This window comes from Somniosus microcephalus, chromosome 2 (assembly GCF_052327205.1).
Source record: "Somniosus microcephalus isolate GS21.2 chromosome 2, FLI_Smic_1.0, whole genome shotgun sequence".
NCBI classification, from domain to species: Eukaryota; Metazoa; Chordata; class Chondrichthyes; order Squaliformes; family Somniosidae; genus Somniosus; species Somniosus microcephalus.
Window position 1 is genome coordinate 8,841,635 of NC_140988.1, and position 22,434 is coordinate 8,864,068.

The 22,434-nt window shown below is 46.8% G+C and overlaps 1 long non-coding RNA gene across 1 annotated transcript; it reads left to right on the forward strand.

Annotated features, from left to right (window-relative positions):
• Positions 1-431: 431 nt before the first annotated feature.
• LOC147122539 (uncharacterized) lies at positions 432-22,173 on the forward strand. Its single transcript, XR_015080279.1, has 4 exons — positions 432-710; positions 9,025-9,070; positions 10,436-10,463; positions 22,020-22,173. It is a non-coding gene; the product is annotated as an uncharacterized LOC147122539 (long non-coding RNA).
• Positions 22,174-22,434: the final 261 nt, after the last annotated feature.

A 22,434-nucleotide genomic window follows, 5' to 3' on the forward strand; every position in this document is an offset into this window, starting at 1 on the left:
GGTATTTGCCTGTTTGATTATGATGCCTTATCAGCATGTTTGCATGTATTGATTGCTTGTGCCTGACCAGCAGAGGGCATGTGACCGAGACAAGCAAGGCAGTTTAGTTTAGTTTCAGTTTCGTTCTAGATGCATCACTAGCATCGTGTCTCCTGTAAATGCTGTATAAAGAGTTGAACAGACTTTAGATTAAAAGACATTCTCTTTCATAAATGTCTCGTCATTGAACCCACAAAGAAATCAATACAACCCCCAGGATGTTGATGGTGGGGTTTTTCCCCTCAATCTGCAATATTTTTATAACTAATAAAAAAAAGTGTTCAAAGAAAATTTGAAGAAAACACACAATTAATTTAACACCCCCGTGTTTTTTTTTCTCCCCGTGTGTTACGCTGCGGCCGTGTCCTGGGGATTAATCTATAACTCCTGGAGACTCCGGGCCAATCCCGGAGGGTTGGCGACCCCTAGCTGGGAATCCAGCAGGGCGGCCCAGAATCGGCTGACACCTGGATCTGTCGAGCTCCCACCTCTGCTCCTAGTTTCCATCCAGACTTGTAAGAGGCGGAGCCTCTGCCACCTTCAAGTCCTGAAATGCAACAGGCGGCTGGAGAAAGGGAACTGGCCGAGATAATAGAGGATCGCTTTGTGTCAGCGTTTAGCCACGGCAGCAAGTTGCACTGTTAACGGAAAAGTTCTAAATGTTACAATCGGTGAGGATATCATTTTAGGTGGAATTAGTAGCCCTAAAATAGACCGGGCTGTCGGCACAGATGGTATCCACTGGAGGGTTCTTAATGAGATGGGGAATGTGATTTGTAATCTCCTTGCCCGCAGATCGCTAGAGACAGGGGGCCAGGAACTTGGGCGCGTCCATTTTGGGCGCGCGGTGTGGTGGGGGGGTGGGTGGGGATAAGGTCCGTTCGCTGTGCCTTAATGGTGAGGTCCGAGGAGCCCCCGATATTGGGCCTCAGGCTTCATTTCAATGGAGCCAATGAGGGCGAGATAGAAAGAAAACGAAAGAAACAAAGAAAGAAAGGAAGGAATCTATCTATCTGTCTGTCTGTCTATCTATCTATCTATCTCTCTCTCTATCTATCATCTATCTCTCTATATGTCTCTCTATCTGTCTCTCTATCTGTCTGTCTGTTTATCTATCTATCTCTATCTGCCTGTCTGTCTGTCTATCTATCTATCTCTCTATCTATCATCTATCTCTCTAGCTGTCTCTCTATCTGTCTGTCTGTTTATCTATCTATCTCTATCTGTCTGTCTGTCTATCTATCTATCTCTCTATCTATCATCTATCTCTCTAGCTGTCTCTCTATCTGTCTGTCTGTTTATCTATCTATCTCTATCTGTCTGTCTGTCTATCTATCTCTCTCTCTATCTATCATCTATCTCTTTAGCTGTCTCTCTACCTGCCTGTCTGTTTATCTATCTATCTATCTATCTATCTATCTATCTATCTATCTATCTATCTATCTATCTATCTATCTATCTATCTATCTATCTGCCTGTCTGTTTATCTATCTATCTATCTAGCTATCTATCTATCTATCTATCTAGCTATCTAGCTATCTATCTATCTAGCTATCTAGCTATCTATCTATCTATCTAGCTATCTAGCTATCTATCTATCTCCCTCAAAAAGCTGTTGGGGTTGGGAGTCAATTGAAAATTTCAAGGCTGAGATTGATTTGTTAGGCAAGGGTATTAAAGTTTACAGAACCAAGGCAAGTAGTTGGAGTCAAGATACAGATCAGCCATGATCTAATTGAATGTCGCAACCAGCTTGAGGGGCTGAGTGGCCTCCTCCAGTTCCTACGTTCTTATGATTGGAGAATAGGTGTAACCCTGGAACAAGTGAGCAACAGTAGGGCTTGAGGTGAAAGCAGGAAGACAAGGCTGGGTGCAAGGGAATGTTCTCGAGCAGCGTAGTCTGCTCTTGTTCATGATTACGGTGTGGATCAGGTTTCACTGTGACTGCTGTTTGCAATCGTCCTCTTTTTATTGAACCAAATTAACTGAAAATTAACAGAACTTTAAATAAAACTTAAATGATAATTACATTACCCAGGGTGACGATGCATTCCAGTCCCTGCGGCGCCCACCGGTCACGGAAGGCCTCGAGCATGCCGGCGGACACCGCGTGCTCCATCTCCAGGGTCACCAGGGCGCGAACATAGCCGCGGAAGAGAGGCAGGCAATCGGGCCGGACGGCCCGCTCGACCGCCCGCTGCCTGGACCTGTTGATGGCCACTTTGGCCAGGCCCAGGAGCGGTCCTATGAGGAGGTCCTCCGACCCGCCCGCTCCCCTCCGCACCGGGTGACCGAAGATCAGGAAAGTGGGACTGAAGTGCAGCCAAAAATCAAGGAGCAGCCCCTTCAAGTAAAGGAACCTGTTTTTTTGCAATCGTGTTGCTGCCAGTTTTTGAAAGCAGCGCTTTGTTGTCCTCAAGCTTTGTAAACACGAAGCAATAGTTCAGCAATGGCGTGTTCAGAACTCCTGATAATCACGTGATTACCTGGTCCTGGTTCAGATTAACGCTGAAGAGCATTTTGCCTTCATTAGAAGTGAGACTGACCAGACAGTCACCTTTACTTTCAAGTTGCAGATTTAGAAGGAACACGTAGAATTTGACATCTTAAGCAGGATTACTTGTCAATGTCATTCAACCTAATCCCCAGGTGCTGAGTTTGTATGCAGGTTCCATCTTTGACTGACACTGGGACAGAACGAAAGGAGTTGTGCAAACAGGTTAAAAAAAAAAGAGAAATATAGGAATTCTTCCCCTTTCTTCTCCTTGAGAAACCAATTTCTAACCGTGGCCAAGGTTTTTTCAGTTTTGTCAGCACATAACGAAATGGCGACTGAAAGTTGCACTGGTAAGATTCCTGTATCCAGAGGGATTCCAGTCGATTTTTTAAAACTCTTTTTTCACTGCTGCTGTTCCGCGAGATATATTCACGTGCAGCCTGTGCAAAGGCCAAGGATGGATGGCGGTGCGGTGACATTGAGATACTCCTCTGTTCCCTGAAAGCAAACATGCAGGTGCAGCAAGCAATTAGGAAGGCAAATGGTATGTTGACCTTCATTGCAAGAGGATTTGAGTACAGGAGCAAGGATGTCTTACTACAGTTATACAGGGCCTTGGTGAGACCACACCTGGAGTACCGTGTGCAGTTTTGGTCTCCTTACCTAAGAAAGGATATACTTGCCATAGAGGGAGTGCAGCGAAGGTTCACCAGACTGATTCCTGGGATGGCAGGACTGTCGTATGAGGAGAGATTGCGTCGACTGGGCCAAGAGTTTAGAAGAATGAGAGGGTCCCTCGTTGAAATGTATAAAATTCTGACAGGGCTAGACAGACTGGATGCAGGGAGGATGTTTCCCCTGGCTGGGGGGTCTAGAATGAGGGGTCACAGTCTCAGGATAAGGGGTAGGACACTTAGGACTGAGATGAGGAGAAATGTCTTCACTCAGAGGGTGGTGAACCTGTGGAATTCTCTACCACAGAAGGCTGTGGCGGGCAAGTCACTGAATATATTTAAGAAGGAGATAGATAGATTTCTAGACACAAAAGGCATCAAGGAGTATGGGGAGAGAACGGGAATATGCTATTGAGATAGAAGATCAGCCATGATCATATTGAATGGCGGAGCAGGCTCGAAGGGCCGAATGGCTCCTATTTTTCTATGTTTCTATGCCTGGGGGAAAGCTTGGAGATCTTAAATTGAAACTGAAAGTAGTAGAGGAAAAATAAAAGCACAATTAGAAATGATGCTGGAGGGATTGGGTGGATTAATAGTTGGAACACCATTCTTTGAAACATGGGATTCTAGTTTGAATCCAGACAAGTACTGATGAGGAAAATGATTCCACTCTTCGCCGGTGTGAGAATTCGCTGTTCCAATTCACATTTGCGGTTGGGGCGGGGTGGGGGGGGGGGGGGAAATAAGAAAGAAAGACTTGCATTTCTATAGCGCCTTTCACCACCTCCGGACGTCCCAAAGTGCCTTACACCCAACGAAGCACTTTTTGAAGTGTGGTCACTGTTGTAATGCAGGAAACGTGGCAGCCAATTTGCGCACAGCAAGGTCCCACACACAGCAGTGTGATAATGAGCAGATAATCTCTTTTTTTAAGTGTTGTTGATTGAGGGATAAATATTGGACAGGGCACCGGGAATAAACGCTGCTGCTCTTCTTCGAAATAGTGGCCGTGGGATCTTTTACCTGAGAGGGCAGACGGGGCCTCGGTTTAACATCTCATCCGAAAGACGGCTCCTCCAACAAATGTTATCTTCATCTTTCCCTATTTCTGTGACCTCCTCCAGCCCGACAACCCTCCAAGAACTCTACGTTCCTCTAACTCTAGCCTCTTGCCCAACCACCACTTCCTTCACCTGCTTCCCCCACACTCTCCCACCATGTCTTCAGCTGTCTGGGCCCTAAGCTCTGGAATTACCTCCCTCAACCTCTCTCTCCTCTTTTAAGGTGCTTCTTAAAGCAAACCAAGATTTTGGTCACATGTCCCAATAAAAAGAAAGAGCTTGCATTTCTACAGCGCCTTTCACGACCTCAGGATGTCCCAAAGTGATTTACAGCCAATGAAGTACTTTTGAAGTGTAGTCGCTGTTGTAATGTAGGAAATGTGGCATCCATTTTGTGCACAGCAAGATGCCTCAGACAGCAATGTGATAATGACCAGGTCACCTGTTTTTAGTGATGTTGGTTGAGGGATAAATATTGGCCCCAGGACACCGGGGAGAACTCCCCCTGCTCTTCTTCGAAATAGTGCCATGGGATCTTTTACGTCCACCTGAGAGAGGAGACGGGGTCACTTTAATTCACCGCCCCATTCCCACTCAGAACTCACCGTCCTCGGCCTCTTGCATTGTTCCACGGAAGCTCAGCGTAAGCTCGAGGAACAGCACCTCATCTTTCAATTAGGCACTTTACAGCCTTCTGGACTCAACATAGCTTTCAACAATTTCAGATCGTAACCTCGGCCCCTATCATATATATATTTTTTATCCACACCTTTCGTTTGTGTCTTTTCTTCTCTCTCACAGGGCAGCTGTCTTTCATTCTGCCAGCGCAATTTACACTTCATCTCGAGCCATCCTTTGTTTCTTAACCTGTCCCATTACCATCTCCTCTTGCCTTGAATATCTCTTAATGTCTCTTAACCTCTCCTGCCTTCTATCCTATCACAGGCCTTCCCTTTCATTCTTTCCTCCCCTCCCCCCTTTCCCAGCTCCTACACTTGCTTAAAAATTTGCTCCATTTCCTGCTTTTTTCCAGTTCTGACGAAAGGTCAGCGACCTGAAACATTGACTCTGTTTCTCTCTTCACAGATGCTGACTGACCTGCTGAGTATCTCCAAAATGTTCTGTTTTTATTTTAGAGCAGACCTCGGTTTAACGTCTCATCTGAAAGACGGCACCTCCGACAGTGCAGCACTCCCTCAGCACTGCACTGGGAGCGTCAGCCTAGATTTTTGTGCTCAAGTCTCCTTCTTTGGCTCGGTGTCAATTGTTGTCTGATTAACGCTCCTGCGAAGCACCTTGGGACGTTTTACTACGTTAAAGGCGCCGTATAAAGGCATGTTGTTACTGTAATTCATCGTGTGTCAAATGCTTTGTGATGGTTCTGAGAGATGTGATAAGGTGCGAGGTTCTTTCTCTGTTTCACTATACCTGATCTGGGTGCTCTGATATCCTGACCTGTACCTCCTGGGTATCCCTGTACCTCAGCCCCTTCCCTGTCTTTCCCTATATTTCCATTCAGTTTTTCCTACATATTCCCCTTCCGCACGCAAGTGCGATGCGCCATGAAAACAATATCAACAATTTATAAAAATATAAAATGAACCCGCTTGAGAAGCTAAATTACCTACTCCTGTTCCTATGTTCCACACTTTTCTTTCTGTGTTTACATTGTCTGCATGCACAATTTTTGAAATCTAAATTTTAATATATTTTATTTACAACTGAACACACCCTGATACTGCTTCTCTCTTACCAGTCCTTTAAAAATGAAAGACTCGCAGTTATACAGCACCTTTCGTGGCCTCAGGAGATCCCAAAACACTTTACAGCCAATGAAGTACTTGTGAAGTCACGGTTGTAATGTGGGAAACGTGGCAGCCAATTTGCGCACAGCAAGCTCCCACAAACAGCAATGTGATAATGACCAGATAGTCTGTTTTTTAGTGATGTTGATTGAAGGGAACAATATTGGCCCCAGGGCACCGGGGATAACTCCCCCCTGCTCTTCTTCAAAATAGTGCCGAGGGATCTTATACATCCACTTGAGAGAGCAGACGGGGCCTCGGTTTAACGTCTCATCCGAAAGACGGCACCTCCGACAGCGCAGCACTCCCCCAAGTGTCAGCTGAGATTTCGTGTTCAAGTCTCTGGAGTGGGACTTAAACCCACAACCTTCTGACTCAGAGGCGAGATTGCTATGCACTGAGCGACCCTGTTGTTGAGGGCTGTTTGTGAATATTTTTTCCCTTTCCACTGGCTCTCTCCTCTGTTGGCCTTTTATTTTTCTCCTCTGCTCTCTGACGTAAGAAAACTCACTAAGCACTTGGTTTGAGTATAAAGCAAGGCTTTAATCAACTGTTTCACAACCATGAGATTCTAGTTACATCACTAGTTCCTGGTTACAAAAATGTCCCGGGCAAGCTGGGCCCACGCCCGAGTATTTATACTCCTTGGACGGCGCCACCATCTGTCCACCCAGTGTTATTTCATGAGTCATTTCTTCATGAATGATAAGATTCATGACACTCTCCATCTACACTGTTTATCCTCGGTCCCACCTTTGGCTTCACCCTAATTCATATCGTGTCCCCTTGGCTTCCTGATCAGTCCTATGTCCCTTTCCTGGTGGAAGACCGGCTCCCCCCTGCCCCTCTTCCCATCCACCTGTCCCCCTCTGACTGGGATTCTCTACTTTCCGTTCCTCCCTTGAACCAATCTGCTTTCCCTGGTTCTCCGTCTCCCTCACCCCAACTTCATGCTTGCCTTCTGCCTCCAGCCAGTATCTTCAGGCTCTTGCTCCTATAGACAGCGTCACAGAACACCACTGGGGGGCAGAGCTATCCCAGCCTCCCCTGCAATGTGAAGCCAGGCTATTGTCACTGTACATGGTCTCCAAAATCCCTTCAATGGGACAGCGTCTGCAGTGGTGAAAGCACCAGAGTCTTTCCTGCTGATCCTGACAGCTTAAAGTGAGAGAGTCTCCCATTCATCGTCCCCCGCGTTAAATAAAATAATTAAAAACGTTTTAAAAAAGTTACTATCCCAAATAATTATACCAAAGAGGACAACATGAGGGGTTTTGATAGAGTAAATAGGGAGACACTGTTTCCACTGGCGGGAGTGTCGGTAACCAGAGGACACAGATTTAAAATGATTGGTAAAAAATCCAGGGGCGAGCTGAGGGGAAACTTTTTAACGCAGCGAGTTGTTGTGATCTGGAATGCGCTGCCCGAAAGGGCGGTGGAAGCAGATTCAATAGTAACTTTCAAAAGGGGAATTGGATAAATACTTGAAGAGGAGAAAATTTGCAGGGCTGAGGGGAAAGAGCAGGGGGGAGTGGGACTAATTGGAGGGCTCTTTCAAAGAGCTGGCACAGGCACGATGGGCTGAATGGCCTCCTTCTGAGCTGTATGATCCTATATAACATGGTGTGGAGACCACATCATAGAGGTGATGTGACTGTCCAAACGGTGACAGTTGTGCTAGAAGTGCGAGTGCTACTGTTATCAACAGGCTGTTACAGAATCACAGAATCACAGAAACCCCACAGTGCAGATAGAGGCCATTTCGGCCCATCGAGCCTGCACCGACACATATCCCACCCGATCCCTGTAACCCCTACACCAACACATATCCCACCCTATCCCTGTAGCCCCACGTATTTAATCCCCCTAACACTAAGGGTCAATTTATCATAGCCAATCAACCTAACCCGCACATCTTTGGACTGTGGGAGGAAACCGGAGCACCCGAAGGAAACCCACGCAAACACGGGGAGAATGTGCGTATAATAACAACTGTTAACGCCTTGCAGATGCGACATGCTACTTTTGGCTTTGGGTCGGGTGAAAGGCGGGACTAAAACCCCCGTGTACATGCGCTCCGCATTGCACGGCGCATTGCACGGCTGGGTGGAGCACTCCGTTAGGGTACCCGGCAGCCCTCTGCTAATGCAAATTCTCACGTGAGAACCAATGCTCCCTCTAAGCTGCGCACGTGAGGCCAAGCTGTAATCTGCAACGGTCCCGCGCGGGCCGCTCACCGGCTTCTACCGCGGAAATACCGCCCAACGAAGGGACCGTGCATCGAAAGAAACAGGTCACGCAGAATAAAGCGCAGCTCACAGGGAACGTTGATGAGAACCCAGGCAGGCTCTTTAACTGCGGGGGTGTGGTGGGGGTGGGGGGTGGGGTGTATGGCATTTCTACTGAGCCTGATCCTGCACTTAACATTCACTCTCTCCACCACCGGCGCACCGTGGCTGCAGTGTGGACCATCTACAAGATGCACTGCAACAACTCACCAAGGCTTCTTCAGCAGCACCTCCCAAACCTGCAACCTCTTCCACCTAGAAGGACAAGGGCAGCAGGTGCATGGGAACACCACCACCTCCAAGTTCCCCTCCAAGTCACACACCATCCTGACTTGGAAATATATCGGCCGTTCCTTCATCGTCGCTGGGTCAAAATCCTGGAACTCCCTCCCTAACAGCACTGTGGGGGCACCTTCACCACACGGACTGCAGCGGTTCAAGAAGGCGGCTCACCACCACCTTCTCAAGGGGCAATTAGTGATGGGCAATAAAGGCTGGCCTTGCCAGCGGCGCCCACATTCCATGAACGAATAAAAAAAAATATGCAATTCTTCTGCAGGAGAGGTCCAGGAGTGGATTGTAGGGCATCAGATTTTCTACCAGTCTGTGTTCAGATTCCTAATTGTTTCTATATGTTTTGTTCTCCTGCCTGTTTAGGGAGCTGATGTGCGCCTTTTTGAAAAAATTAGGACAGCGAACCCTTGTGAGTATGTCAGTGTTTGAAGGAGTTTCCCTGGAGCTTTGATAACATTTGCAGGGTGTTAGCGTGAGTGTGTTAACATTTACAGGATGCCCCCGTCGGAATGCTTAATATTTGCAGGTTGTCCTCAGGAGTATCTTAATATTTGCAGAATCTCCTTAAGACCATGTTAATACTTACTGGGGCGCACAAGGAGTGTGCCAATATTTGCCAGGGGGGGTCCCTGAGAGTCCGTTAATATTTGCAATATTTGCAAGTTCTCAACACAGAGAAGTCTCCAGACCAACCTAGTCAAGAAAAGAAAAAATATATTCTTAATGCCAGCTGTGGTTAAGGAGCAAGTCAAGTTCAAACTGCTGCATTGTCCCTTCTTGGGATTCCCAACCTTCCCGGATTGTCCGGGAGTCTCCAGGAATTGACAATTAATCTCCCGGGCACTGCTGCTGAGATCCTGGGAGAAAGGCCGTACGCTTCCCCTTCTCGCTAACCCAGCGTACCATCATTCAAGAATGTGCCAGCCAACACTTGCCATTTAACTCTTCCAGCCTGTTCGTGGAGGTACAAGTTTACTCCTCCAGGTTCTATCAGACTCTAGGGAGTTCCAACAAACATGCTTGTTCGGCAACACTTCTCTTTGTCGAATGTGTGAGAGCCCAGTATGTTCAATTGGATCCAAAAGCTGGGTTTTCCACTGTTGAATATCCAGTTTTTAAAGATTAACAGGGTAGATTTTAAGAATTATCGCTCTCAGAGATTTGCATGATGGGAGAGCACCTTGGGACCTTGGATCCAGGGATAAGAGTGGCCACGCTTTAGAAAGATTAACGGTTGGACAATGCTATTAACTACCTTAAAACCCGCTGACGTAAGAAAACTACTAGGCACTTGGTCTAAGCGTTAAGCAAAGCTTTAATCAACTGTTTTACAACATGGTGGTCTAGTTGTGTCCTTCACTAGTTCCTGTTAAGAATGTCCTGCGCAAGCTGGGCCCGTGCCCGAGTATTTATACTCTCCCTGGACAGTGCCACCCGTAGGCCGCTCAGTATTATTTCATAAGTCTTTCTTTCATGAATGACTGATTCATGTCACCCGCCGCTCTGACAAAATTTTGAGTCACCATTTTTGCGGTCAGCGGCGAAGGGATGGTGCTCGCCACTGATCTCGGAAAAAGCTGCCCACAAACATTGAGTGAGCTCCAGAGCATCGATTTCCTCTATTCTGACATGACTTTGAATTTGGCGCCATCTGTCCAGCAACATTGCAAGCAGCAGGCAGGCTGATCAGCCAATCAGATTGAAGAATCCTCACAGGCGGCAAAGCAGGAAGTAAAAAGCAGGTTCTATAATTCACATTTTAATCTTTTTACAGAAGATCGGAACATGCACAAGGGATTAAGGTAAAAGCTGAAATATAAACTTAAAAAAATGTATTTTTAATTTTTATTATTTTAAAAATAATGGAATGTTTAAATGTTCTTCTGAGGGAATGACACTCTATACATGTAAAATTAGTTTTTCAGGGCCAGAGAGATTGTTCAGCAGTAATTATGACTTAGTATGCTGTTAAAAACTCAGTTACACCTCATTCAATAAGGCTTAACATTTACAATGACTTTTACAGCGAGAATAGTACGTAAAAAGTTGAAGTTCACATCAATTCACTGATTCTGAATCATAGAATGGTTACAGCACAGAAGGAGGCCATTTGGCCCGTCGAGCCTGTGCCAGCTCTCTGCAAGAGCACTTCAGCTAGTCCCACGTCCCCGCCCTTTCCCCGTAGCCCTGCAAATATTTTTCCTTCAGGTACTTATCCAATTCCATTTTGAAAGCCACAATTGAATCTGCCTCCACCACCCTTTCAGGCAGTGCATTCCAGATCCTAACCACTCGCTGCGTAAAAAAGTTTTCCCTCATGTCGCCTTTGGTTCTTCTGCCAGTCACCTTAAATCTGTGACCTCTGGTGCTCGACCCTTCCGTCAATGGGAACAGTTTCTCGCTATCTACTCTGTCCAGACCCCTCATGGTTTTGAACACCTCAATCAAATCTCCTCTCAACCTTCTCTGCGAAGACTGCAACAGCGCAACCTGTGGAGGAGCAGGGAATCACTGGCAGCAACCTCCGGATTTCCGCGTTTAACTGCGCATGTGTGGACGCCAGAAGTTGGTGTCAGTTTTACACAGTATTGACGGCGAGTGCTGACAGTCTCGTCGTCATTACAGCCGCAAATTCTGGGGCCGAGATCTCCTTCTATGGCCCTGCGTCCATTTTTGTCTGGTTACAATGTGTTGCTATGTTAGAGATGCAATATAAATGTAGGTGGTTGTTGTTGTTAAGCTAATGTTTTATGTAGAGGAGGTCATAAAATATAGGTTGGTTAACGTAAAGACAATAATTAGAATTAAGTTTGAAAGAGTAAAAAAAAGGGCAGAGAATTGAAAAGAAGAATAGGAGAAAATGATAGTAACAGGCCACACAGAAGGGGAGTGCCTCAATAGTTAACTTTTTTAGTTACAGTTATGCATTAGATATGCATTTGATAACAATAAAGTTACCCCAGATAATGTAGCAACCTTTTTCTGTAACGTTAATCTGTTTTATTTTGGCATCAGCTGAATTTTATTTTTATCAACCCAATCTGTTGTCCAGATCTTGCCTGGAGGCGTTAGCAGTCTGACAGCTAACAACAACAACAGCTTGTATTTATACGGCGCCTTTAACGTAGTAAAATGCCCCCAAGGCGCTTCACAGGAAGCGATTATCAAACAAAAAATTTGACACCGAGCCACATAAGGAGATATTGGGGCAGGTGACCAAAAGCTTGGACTAAGAGGTTGGTTTTTAAGGAGCGTCTTAAAGGAGGAGAGAGAGGTTGAAAGGCGGAGAGGTTTAGGGAGGGAATTCCAGAGTTCGGGGCCCAGGCAGATGAAGGCACGGCCGCCAATGGTGGAGCGATTATAATCGGGGATGCGCAAGAGACCAGAATTGGAGGAGCGCAGATATTTCTTAGTTTTAATATGTTAGAGGAATAGGGAGTCGGGGGGAGATCGATTTACTCACTTTACGGGAGAAGATTGTTGTTTCACAGATATACATAATACTACGTGTCTTTACTGTAACTTTTTTGTATGAAGCTTACAATATACAAAACTTCCAAAGGATTGTGCAACGGATTTTTATTTTCCTTTGGATAGGATTGGTTTTGTAGGGTTTGCACGTTCAACAGACCTTGTTCTAAAAGGCAGGCTCTGAGTCTTTTTGAAATGTGACGCGGTCGCAGATGCTTTCTTGTTACTGAGATATGCTGCTACAGGTATATGACTTCCCATCAAGATGACTAAAGGGGAAAAAGAGTAAAGTGATGGTTGTGGAGCTGAGGTAATTCCCGCTCTTTCGGCTCCACGTTCAAGTTAAGTCACGTAACCTTCTTTGCGGAAAGCGTTCCGTAGGGCTGGTTACCCCTGTGATGGCCCTGGCTGCCTCAGAGAAAGGCTTACATTTATATAGCGCCTTTCATGACCTAAGGATGTCCCAAAGGGCTTTACAGGCAATTACGTTTTTTTTTTGAAGTGTAGTCACTGTTGTAATTTAGGAAATGTGGCAGCCAATTTGTGCACAGCAAGCTCCCACAAACAGCACAGTGATAATGACCAGGTAATCTGTTTTTTAGTGACACAGTAGCAAAATACTGCGGATGCTGGAAATCTGAAATAACAACAGAAAATGCTGGAAACACTCAGCAGGCCAGGCAGCATCCGTGGAGAGAGAAACAGAGTTAACGTTTCAGGTCGGAGACCCTTCTTCAGAACTGGTAAAAGTTGGAGATATAACAGATTTTAGGTAGGTGCAGAGGCAGGAAGGGGGCGGCGGGAGGGGAGGAAGGACCTGAAGGGATAGTCTGTGCTAGAATGCAAGGCAAGAGAGATCACCCCCAACAGCCCTTCCCCTTCGCCTGGCACCTTCCCGTGCAAGCGCAGGAGATGTAACACCTGCCCCTATACCTCCCCCCTTCCCACTGTCCAGGGCCCCAAACACCCCTTCCAGGTGAAACAGTGATTTACTTGTACTTCTTGCAATCTAGTATACTGTATTTGCTGCTCATGATGCGGTCTCCTCTACGTTGGGGAGACTAAACGCAGATTGGGTGACCGCTTTGCGGAACACCTCCGTTCAGTCCGTAAGGGTGACCCCGAGCTTCCGGTCGCCTGTCACTTTAATTCACCGCTCCATTCCCATCCCACTTGGACCTCACCGTCCTTGGCCTCTTGTATTGTTCCACGGAAGCTCAACGTAAACTCGAGGAACAGCACCTCATCTTCCGATTAGGCACTTTGCAGCCTTCCGGACTCAATATCGAGTTCAACAATTTCAGATCAGAACCTCAGCCCCTATTACTTTTTTACTTATAATTTTTTCCACCCCTTTGTTTCGGGTCTTCCTTTCCCACCCACCCCCCCCCTTTCCTTTTGTTTCTCTCTCCCACCTGGCAGCTGTCTCCTATCCTGCCAGCACACTTCACACCTAATCTCAGCTGTCTTTTGTCTCCACTGTCCTATTACCATCTCGTCTGGTTTCGAATACCTTTTATTGTCTCTTTCACTTCTTTTGTTCGATCGCAGCCCTGCCTTCGATTTATTTTATTTTCTTTCCAGTTTTGAAAAAGGATTTCGACCTGAAACGTCAACTCAAATTTCTCTCCACGGATGTTGCCTGACCTGCTGAGTTTTTCCAGCATTTTCTGTTGTTACTTGAGATTAAATGTTGATTGAGGGATAAATGCTGGCCAGGACACCAGGGAGAACTCCCCTGCTCTTCTTCAAAATAGTGACCATGGGATCTTTTACATCCACCTGAGAGAGCAGACGGAACCTTGTTTCAACATCTCATCTGAAAGATGGCACCTTCGACAGTGCAGCACTCCCTCATTACTGCATTGAAAAATAGAAAGAAAGACTTGCATTTTTATAGCGCCTTTCACAACCACCGAACATCTCAAAGCGCTTTACAGCCAATGAAGTGCTTTTGAAGTGTAGTCACTGTTGTAATGTGGGAAACACGGCAGCCAATTTGCACACAGCAAGATCCCACAAACAGCAATGAGATAATGACCAGATCATCTGCTTTTACTGTGTTGGTTGAGGGATAAATATTGGCCAGGACACCGGGGATAACACCCCTGCTCATCTTTGAAATAGTGCCATGGGATCTTTTACATCCACCTGAGAGAGTAGACAGGGCATCGGTTTAACATCTCATCCAAAAGACGGCATCTCCGACAGTGCAGCTGTCCCTCAGCACTGCACTGGGAGTGTCAGCCTAGTTTTATGTGCTCAAGTCCCTGGAGTGGGACTATGATCCCACACCCTGCTGACCCAGAGGTGAGGGTGCTATGAACTGAGCCACAGCTCAGTCAAGCCAATGTTGGAGTGGGATACCTCAGGCAAGTGTTAGGCCCCTTATTTGACTATGCAAAAGGAACTAACACTGGCTTCAAGCATGGGTAAAGAACGCTTCTTGTTTGTCCTTACCCAATATGGCAGTCGGTGCACTTCCTGCCCGCCATCTTAGGGCCTTAGGTGTCCATTTTACAGGTGCTGCGCAAAGCAATTTCTAGGCCTATATGTGGCCCTGAGGCTCCATAAAATCGAAAGCTTGGACATTCCTCCTCCAGCCCATTTGCATGTAGTTGTTGTTGTCAATTGGTAAATCCTGGAATATCAACCAATTTCAGAATTTTCAATAAATCTATAATATATTTGCGTACCGCAGTCACGTCCTGTAAATATCGTGCTTATTTCCTGTAACACTTTCCACCTTTAGGATTTGTTGATAACATCCATACTGTTTTAAAACAGTGTATTCTCTGACTCACCACGAGCAGTGCCACAGGAAACCTACTCGTCTAATCGATCTATGAAGTCAAGTGTCCTGATGTCTAATATCTTGCAGAACTGAGTTAGTGACGGGCTTCCTTGGTTTATGGGTATTACAAACCGAAATGAGTAACTATTCCTTAGCACATTTGGTACAGCTTGTTTATGGGCCAGTTTAGAGAACTGTTGAACACATTCCCTGAGCCTGAAGAATAAACAGTGATTAAAGCACTTTCACCAATCCATTGCACAACTTAACATATTAGTCATTAGAGCAAGAAAGTTAATCTATAAACTCATCAACAGCAAATTGGTTGCAAGAACACACTGACCTCATGGCATCACTGCACTGGATCTATGAGGTTAACTTGGTTTCAAAAAAGGCTAGCACTTACTGTAAACTACAGATAACAGAGGAAGTGTGAGTCAATCCAGTTTGGATTGTCATGAACCAGAACTATGTCTTATCTAAGATCATGTCAACACAAAATTTGAGAGCTTTTGTTCTGAGGTGGATGAGCTCTGTTAGGACTTTAGAACAGAAGCACACAGGCAACAAGAGCAGGAGTCGGCCATTCGACCCTTCGAGTCTGCTCCGCCATTCAATAAGATCACGGCTGATCTTCGACCTCAACTCCACTTTATGCCCCATCCCCATATCCCTTGATTCCCTTAGAGTCCAAAAATCTATCGATCTCTGTCTTGAATATACTCAACGATTGAGCATTCACAGCCCTCTGGGGTAGGGAATGCCAAAGATTCACGACCTTCTTATGTATAATGATTGGGTAGGTTTACTTTGAGAATTCACAGGCCATTCAAGAGCTAGTGAGTGATGAGATGAAGTGCGGCTGTAAAAATTGAACAGCAAATGTTGGTACGCATTGTCTCTCCATTTATTGATCAGGACTGAGATAAGTCAAGGGGCTGTGTTGGAATCTTTGCAATTAAACCATCTCTGACATCTCTGTAAGAGAAGACAAGTTTATATTAAACAAACAAAACTCGTGCAATATGACCTGAGGGTTCACAGGCTCTACTTAGCCTAGTGTTCCTTTCCATTGAGTCTACAGAAGGCTGGTTGATAGCCAGTGACTGTCCTAAGTGGTATAGAAAGCTGTGTACCATCAAACTGTAGATTTGATAACTTATCCCTTGGCTCAACTTACAGTCTCAGATATTGTTAGATGCCATTAGATTTATACAGCACATCGTGTCCGCACCGGCCATCAAGCCCTGTCTATTCTAATCCCATTTGGTCCGTAGCCTTGTATGCTATGGCGTTTCAAGGGCCCACAGCCCCGAGACCGGAGAAGCAGCGGACCTGCGCGGGAGCAACCCGAGGCGGCGGAGGTTAAAAGGGAGCAACCAGAGGCAGCGAGGCCCACAGCCCCGAGACCGGAGAAGCAGCGGACCTGCGCGGGAGCAACCCGAGGCGGCGGAGGTTAAAAGGGAGCAACCAGAGGCAGCGAGGCCCACAGCCCCGAGACCGGAGGAGCAGCAGACCTGCGCGGGAGCAACCCGAGGCGGCAGAGGTTAAAAGGGAGCAACCAGAGGCAGCGAGGCCCACAGCCCCGAGACCGGAGAAGCAGCGGACCTGCGCGGGAGCAACCCGAGGCGGCGGAGGTTAAAAGGGAGCAACCAGAGGCAGCGAGGCCCACAGCCCCGAGACCGGAGAAGCAGCGGACCTGCGCGGGAGCAACCCGAGGCGGCGGAGGTTAAAAGGGAGCAACCAGAGGCAGCGAGGCCCACAGCCCCGAGACCGGAGAAGCAGCGGACCTGCGCGGGAGCAACCCGAGGCGGCGGAGGTTAAAAGGGAGCAACCAGAGGCAGCGAGGCCCACAGCCCCGAGACCGGAGAAGCAGCGGACCTGCGCGGGAGCAACCCGAGGCATACCAATCCAGGTTCCGGGAGAGAGGTAAAAAGTAATCCAAGTGTGACGTCAGCAGGAAGCAGGTAAGTGATTGGTTGGTGAGTATTTCTCTCTTTTCAATACAAGCTTGAATTCTGTGGTGTTAAATTTCTAGGGTCTCTGTGTTGTAGTGGGGACAGTTGGTAAATAAAGCGCCCTAGAGTATACCTGTAACTGGGGTGTTGAATAAATTTTTAAATTAATTAAAGGAGTAAGTCATGGCAGGAGAGCTCAGACCCGTGTTCTGCTCCTTTTGCTCCATGTGGGAAGTCAGGGACGCTGCCAGTGTCCCTGACGACCATGTGTGTGGGAAATGTATCCAGCTGCAGCTACTTGTAGACCGCATTGCGGCGCTCGAGCTGCGGGTGGATGAGTTTTGGAGCATGCGCGATGCTGAGAGGGTCGTGGATAGCACGTTTAGCGAGCTGTTCACGCCGCAGAGTAGGGCTGCACAGGCAGAAAGAAATTGGGTGACCATCAGGCGGAGCAACAGAGGCAGGCAGGAAGTGCAGGGAACCCCTGCGGACATCCCCCTTTCAAACAGGTATACCAAGTTGGCTACTGTTGAGGGGGATGACTCACCAGGGGAAGGCAGCAGCAGCCAGCTTCCTGAAGGGAGGAAAAAGAGTGGGAGAGCAATAGTGGTAGGGGATTCTATCGTAAGGGGAACAGATAGGCGTTTCTGTGGCCACAAACGTGACTCCAGGATGGTTTGTTGCCTCCCTGGGGCCAGGGTCATGGATGTCACTGAGCGGCTACAGGGCATTCTTAAGGGGGAGGGTGAGCAGGCAGAGGTCGTGGTCCACATTGGGACCAACGACATAGGTAGGAAGGGGGTTGAGGTCCTGCATCAAGAATTTAGGGAGCTAGGTAACAGATTAAAGAGCAGGACCTCAAAGGTTGTAATCTCTGGATTACTCCCAGTGCCACGTGCTAGTGAGTATAGGAATAGGAGGATAGAGCAGATGAATGCATGGCTAAAGAGTTGGTGTAGGAGGGAGGGTTTTACTTTCCTGGATCACTGGGCCTGCTTCTGGGAAAGGTGGGACTTGTACAAGTCGGACGGGTTGCACCTGAACCAGAGCGGGACAAATATCCTTGCGGGGAGGTTTGCTAGCACTGTTGGGGGGGGTTTAAACTAACTTGGCAGGGGGATGGGATACAGAGGGGAGCTGAAATAGGGGGTGATGTGCTGCCAATTATAGAGAAAAAAACAAGTCAGCTTGGTAGACAGGGCAAATATATAAGGGCAAGGCTGGATGGCATCTATTTTAATGCAAGGAGTCTTGCAAATAAGGTGGATGAACTGAAGGTGTTGATAAACACATGGGAGTATGATATTGTTGCTATCATGGAGACATGGTTGAGGGAGGGGCAAGACTGGCAGCTCAATATTCCGGGGTACAGAATCTTCAGGCGAGACAGAGTGGGAGGTATAAGAGGAGGGGGTGTCACAATATTAATTAAGGAGTCAATTACTGCAGTAAGGAGGGATGATATATTAGCAGGTTCCTCTAATGAGGCCATATGGGTGGAGCTTAAAAACAAAAAGGGGGCAAGCACTTTGCTGGGAGTGTACTATAGGCCTCCAAACAGTCAGGGGGAGATAGAGGAACAGATATGTAGGCAAATCTCAGAGAAATGTGCAAATAATAGGGTAATAATAATGGGGGATTTCAACTTCCCCAATATTAACTGGGATAGTCAGAGTGTGAAAGGCTCAGAGGGTGTAGAATTCTTAAAGTGCATCCAGGAGAGCTTTTTGAGCCAGCATGTAGAAAGTCCTACAAGAGAGGGGGCGGTACTGGGCCTAATTCTAGGGAATGTGGCCGGCCAAGTGGAAAAAGTGCTAGTAGGTGAGCACTTTGGTGACAGTGACCATAATATGGTGAGATTTAAGGTGGTCATGGAAAAGGACAGGGATGGGCCGGAAATAAAGGTTCTAAATTGGGGGAAGGCCGATTTTAATAGGATAAGGCAGGATCTGGCCAAAATGGACTGGGATCAGCTACTTGTAGGAAAATCCGCATCGGAGCAATGGGAGGCTTTCAGAAGGGAGATTGAGATCATACAATGGCAACATGTTCCCGTAAAGGTCAAGGGTGGTTCCAAAAACCACAGGGAACCTTGGATGTCAGGGGATATACGAGAATGGATTAGGAAAAAAAGGAGGGCTTTTGGCAGATACAAAAGGCTAAAGACGGAGGAAGCCCTAGAGGAGTACAAAAAGTGCAGGGGGATACTTAAAAAAGAAATTAGGAGATCAAGGAGGGGCCATGAAATAACACTGGCGAGCAAAATAAAGGAAAATCCTAAGATGTTTTATAAGTATATTAAGGGTAAGAGGATAACTAGGGAAAAAATAGGGCCCATTAGGGACAAAAGTGGCAATCTGTGTGTGGAGCCGGAAGATGTAGGAGGGGTTCTAAATGAATTTTTTGCATCTGTTTTCACTATGGAGAAGGACGATGTAGACATAGAAATAGGGTGGGGGGACTGTGATATGCTCGAACATATTAACATCGAGAGGGAGGAGGTATTGGCGGTTTTAGCAGGCCTAAAAACGGATAAATCCCCAGGCCCGGACGAAATGTATCCCAGGCTGCTGTGTGAGGCAAAGGAAGAGATTGCGGGGGCTCTAACACATATATTCAGGATCTCTCTGGCCACAGGGGATGTGCCAGAGGACTGGAGAACCGCTAATGTAGTACCATTATTCAAGAAGGGAAGTAGGGAAAAACCGGGGAACTACAGGCCAGTGAGCCTAACATCAGTGGTAGGAAAATTATTGGAAAAAATTCTGAGGGACAAAATTAGTCTCCACTTGGAGAGGCAAGGATTAATCAGGGATAGTCAACATGGCTTTGTCAAGGGAAGATCATGTCTGACTAATTTGATTGAATTTTTTGAAGGGGTGACTAGGTGTGTGGATGAGGGTAACGCAGTGGATGTGGTATACATGGATTTCAGTAAGGCCTTCGATAAAGTCCCGCACAGGAGACTGGTCAAGAAGGTAAGAGCCCATGGAATCCAGGGTGCCTTGGCACATTGGATACAAAACTGGCTTAGTGGCAGAAGGCAGAGGGTGATGGTCGAAGGTTGTTTTTGTGACTGGAAGCCTGTGGCCAGTGGGGTACCACAGGGATCGGTGCTGGGTCCCTTGCTGTTTGTGGTCTACATTAATGACTTGGATATGAATGTAAAAGGTATGATCAGTAAGTTCACGGATGATACAAAAATTGGTAGGGTGGTAAATAGCGAGGAGGGTAGCCTCAGTCTGCAGGACGATATAGATGGGTTGGTCAGATGGGCGGAACAGTGGCAAATGGAATTTAACCCAGAAAAGTGCGAGGTGATGCACTTTGGGGGGACTAACAAGGCAAGGGAATACACAATGAATGGTAAGACCCTAGGCAAGACGGAGGGTCAGAGGGATCTGGGTGTGCAAGTACACAGATCCCTGAAGGCGGCGGAACAGGTGGATAAGGTGGTAAAAAAGGCATATGGGATACTTGCCTTCATTAGCCGAGGCATAGAATATAAGAGCAAGGAGGTTATGATGGAGCTGTATAAAACACTGGTTAGGCCACAGCTGGAATACTGTGTGCAGTTCTGGTCGCCACACTACAGGAAGGATGTGAACGCTTTGGAGAGGGTGCAGAGGAGATTCACCAGGATGTTACCAGGGCTGGAGCGCTTCAGCTATGAAGAGAGACTGGGCAGATTGGGTTTGTTTTCCTTGGAGCAGAGGAGGCTGAGGGGGGACATGATTGATGTGTACAAAATTATGAGGGGCATAGATAGGATGGATACTGAGGAGCTTTTTCCCTTAGTAGAAGGGTCAATATCTAGGGGGCATAGATTCAAGGTAAAGGGCGGGAGGTTTAGAGGGGATTTGAGAAAGAACTTTTTCACCCAGAGGGTGGTTGGAGTCTGGAACTCACTGCCTGAAAGGGTTGTGGAGGCAGGAACCCTCACAACATTTAAGAAGCATTTGGATGAGCACTTGAAATGCCATAGCATACAAGGCTACGGACCAAATGCTGGAATATGGGATTAGATTAGACAGGGCTTGATGGTCGGCGCGGACACGATGGGCCAAAGGGCCTCTATCCGTGCTGTATAACTCTATGACTCTATGACTCTATGACACAGAGGGTAGCGGGGGTCTGGAACTCACTGCCTGATAGGGTGGTAGAGGTAGAAACCCTCATTGCATTTAAAAAGTACTTGGATATGCACATGAAGTGCTGTAACCTACAGGGCTACGGACCAAGAGCTGGAAATAACAACAACAACAACAACAAGTATTTATATAGCGCTTTAATGTAGTAAAACATCCTACGACACTGCACAGGAGTATTTTAAGACAACAAATTTGACACCGATCCACATAAGGATAAGTTAAGGCAGGTGACCAAAAGCTTGATCAAAGAGGTGGGTTTTAAGGAGCATGTTAAAGGAGGAAAGAGAGGTAGCGAGGTGGAGAGGTTTAGGCAGGGTATTCCAGAGCTTAGGGCCCAGGCAACAGAAGGCACGGCAACCAAAGGTGCAGCGATTAAAATCAGGGATGCTCAAGAGGGCAGAATTAGAGGAGTGCAGATATCTCAGGGGGTTGTGGGGCTGAGGGAGATTACAGAGATAGGGAGGGGCGAGGCCATGGAGGGATTTGAAAACAAGGATGAGAATTTTGAAATCGAGGCATTGCTTAACCGGGAGCCAATGTAGGTCAGCGAGCACAGGGGGTGATGGGTGAACGGGACTTGGTGCGAGTTAGGACACGGGCAGCCGAGTTTTGGATGACCTCAAGTTTACGTAGGGTGGAATGTGGGAGGCCGGCCAGGAGTGCGTTGGAATAGTCAAGTCTAGAGGTAACAAAGGCATGGATGAGGGTTTCATGAAATGGGATTAGGCTGGATAGCTCTTTTTCGGCTGGCACTTACACAATGGGCCGAATGGCCTGCTTCTGTGCTGTAAGTTTCTACGATTCTATGAAACCTAGACCTTAAGTTTCCTTAACCATTACTCCCTACCAAGTGGTTAATTTTTTGCTGATGCTCTTCATTTGTATATCACCTTTAGTTAGAAGGGTTCTGATAAGCTTTCAAAGTGTTGCAAAGTTGTTTGTAAAATAGTATTTTTGTTGAAAGGGAAGTGTTTCATTTTTCAGCAGGAAGTGACTGACATGAATCAACTGAGCGGCCTGCGGGTGGCGCTGTCCAGGGAGAGTATAAATACTCGGACACGGGCCCAGCTTGCGCAGGACATTCTTAACAGGAACTAGTGAAGGACACAACTAGACCTCCATGTTGTAAAACAATTGATTAAAGCTTTGTTTAACACTTAGACCAAGTGCCTAGTAGTTTTCTTACGTCAGTGACATTGTAAAGTATCAGGTGGGTATGATATTATTTGGACATCTTTGGCCCATCAACCAGTGTAATGACAAAGAAGTGTACCTCATGGTTGTGAGCAATGAACCAAATTCTGAATTCAAGCTGTCTAAATAGGGTCAGCTCCAGTAAAATTTGTTAAAAAGTGCAAGGTACAGACTACTAAAGACATAGGAACCCCACAGGGTAAGG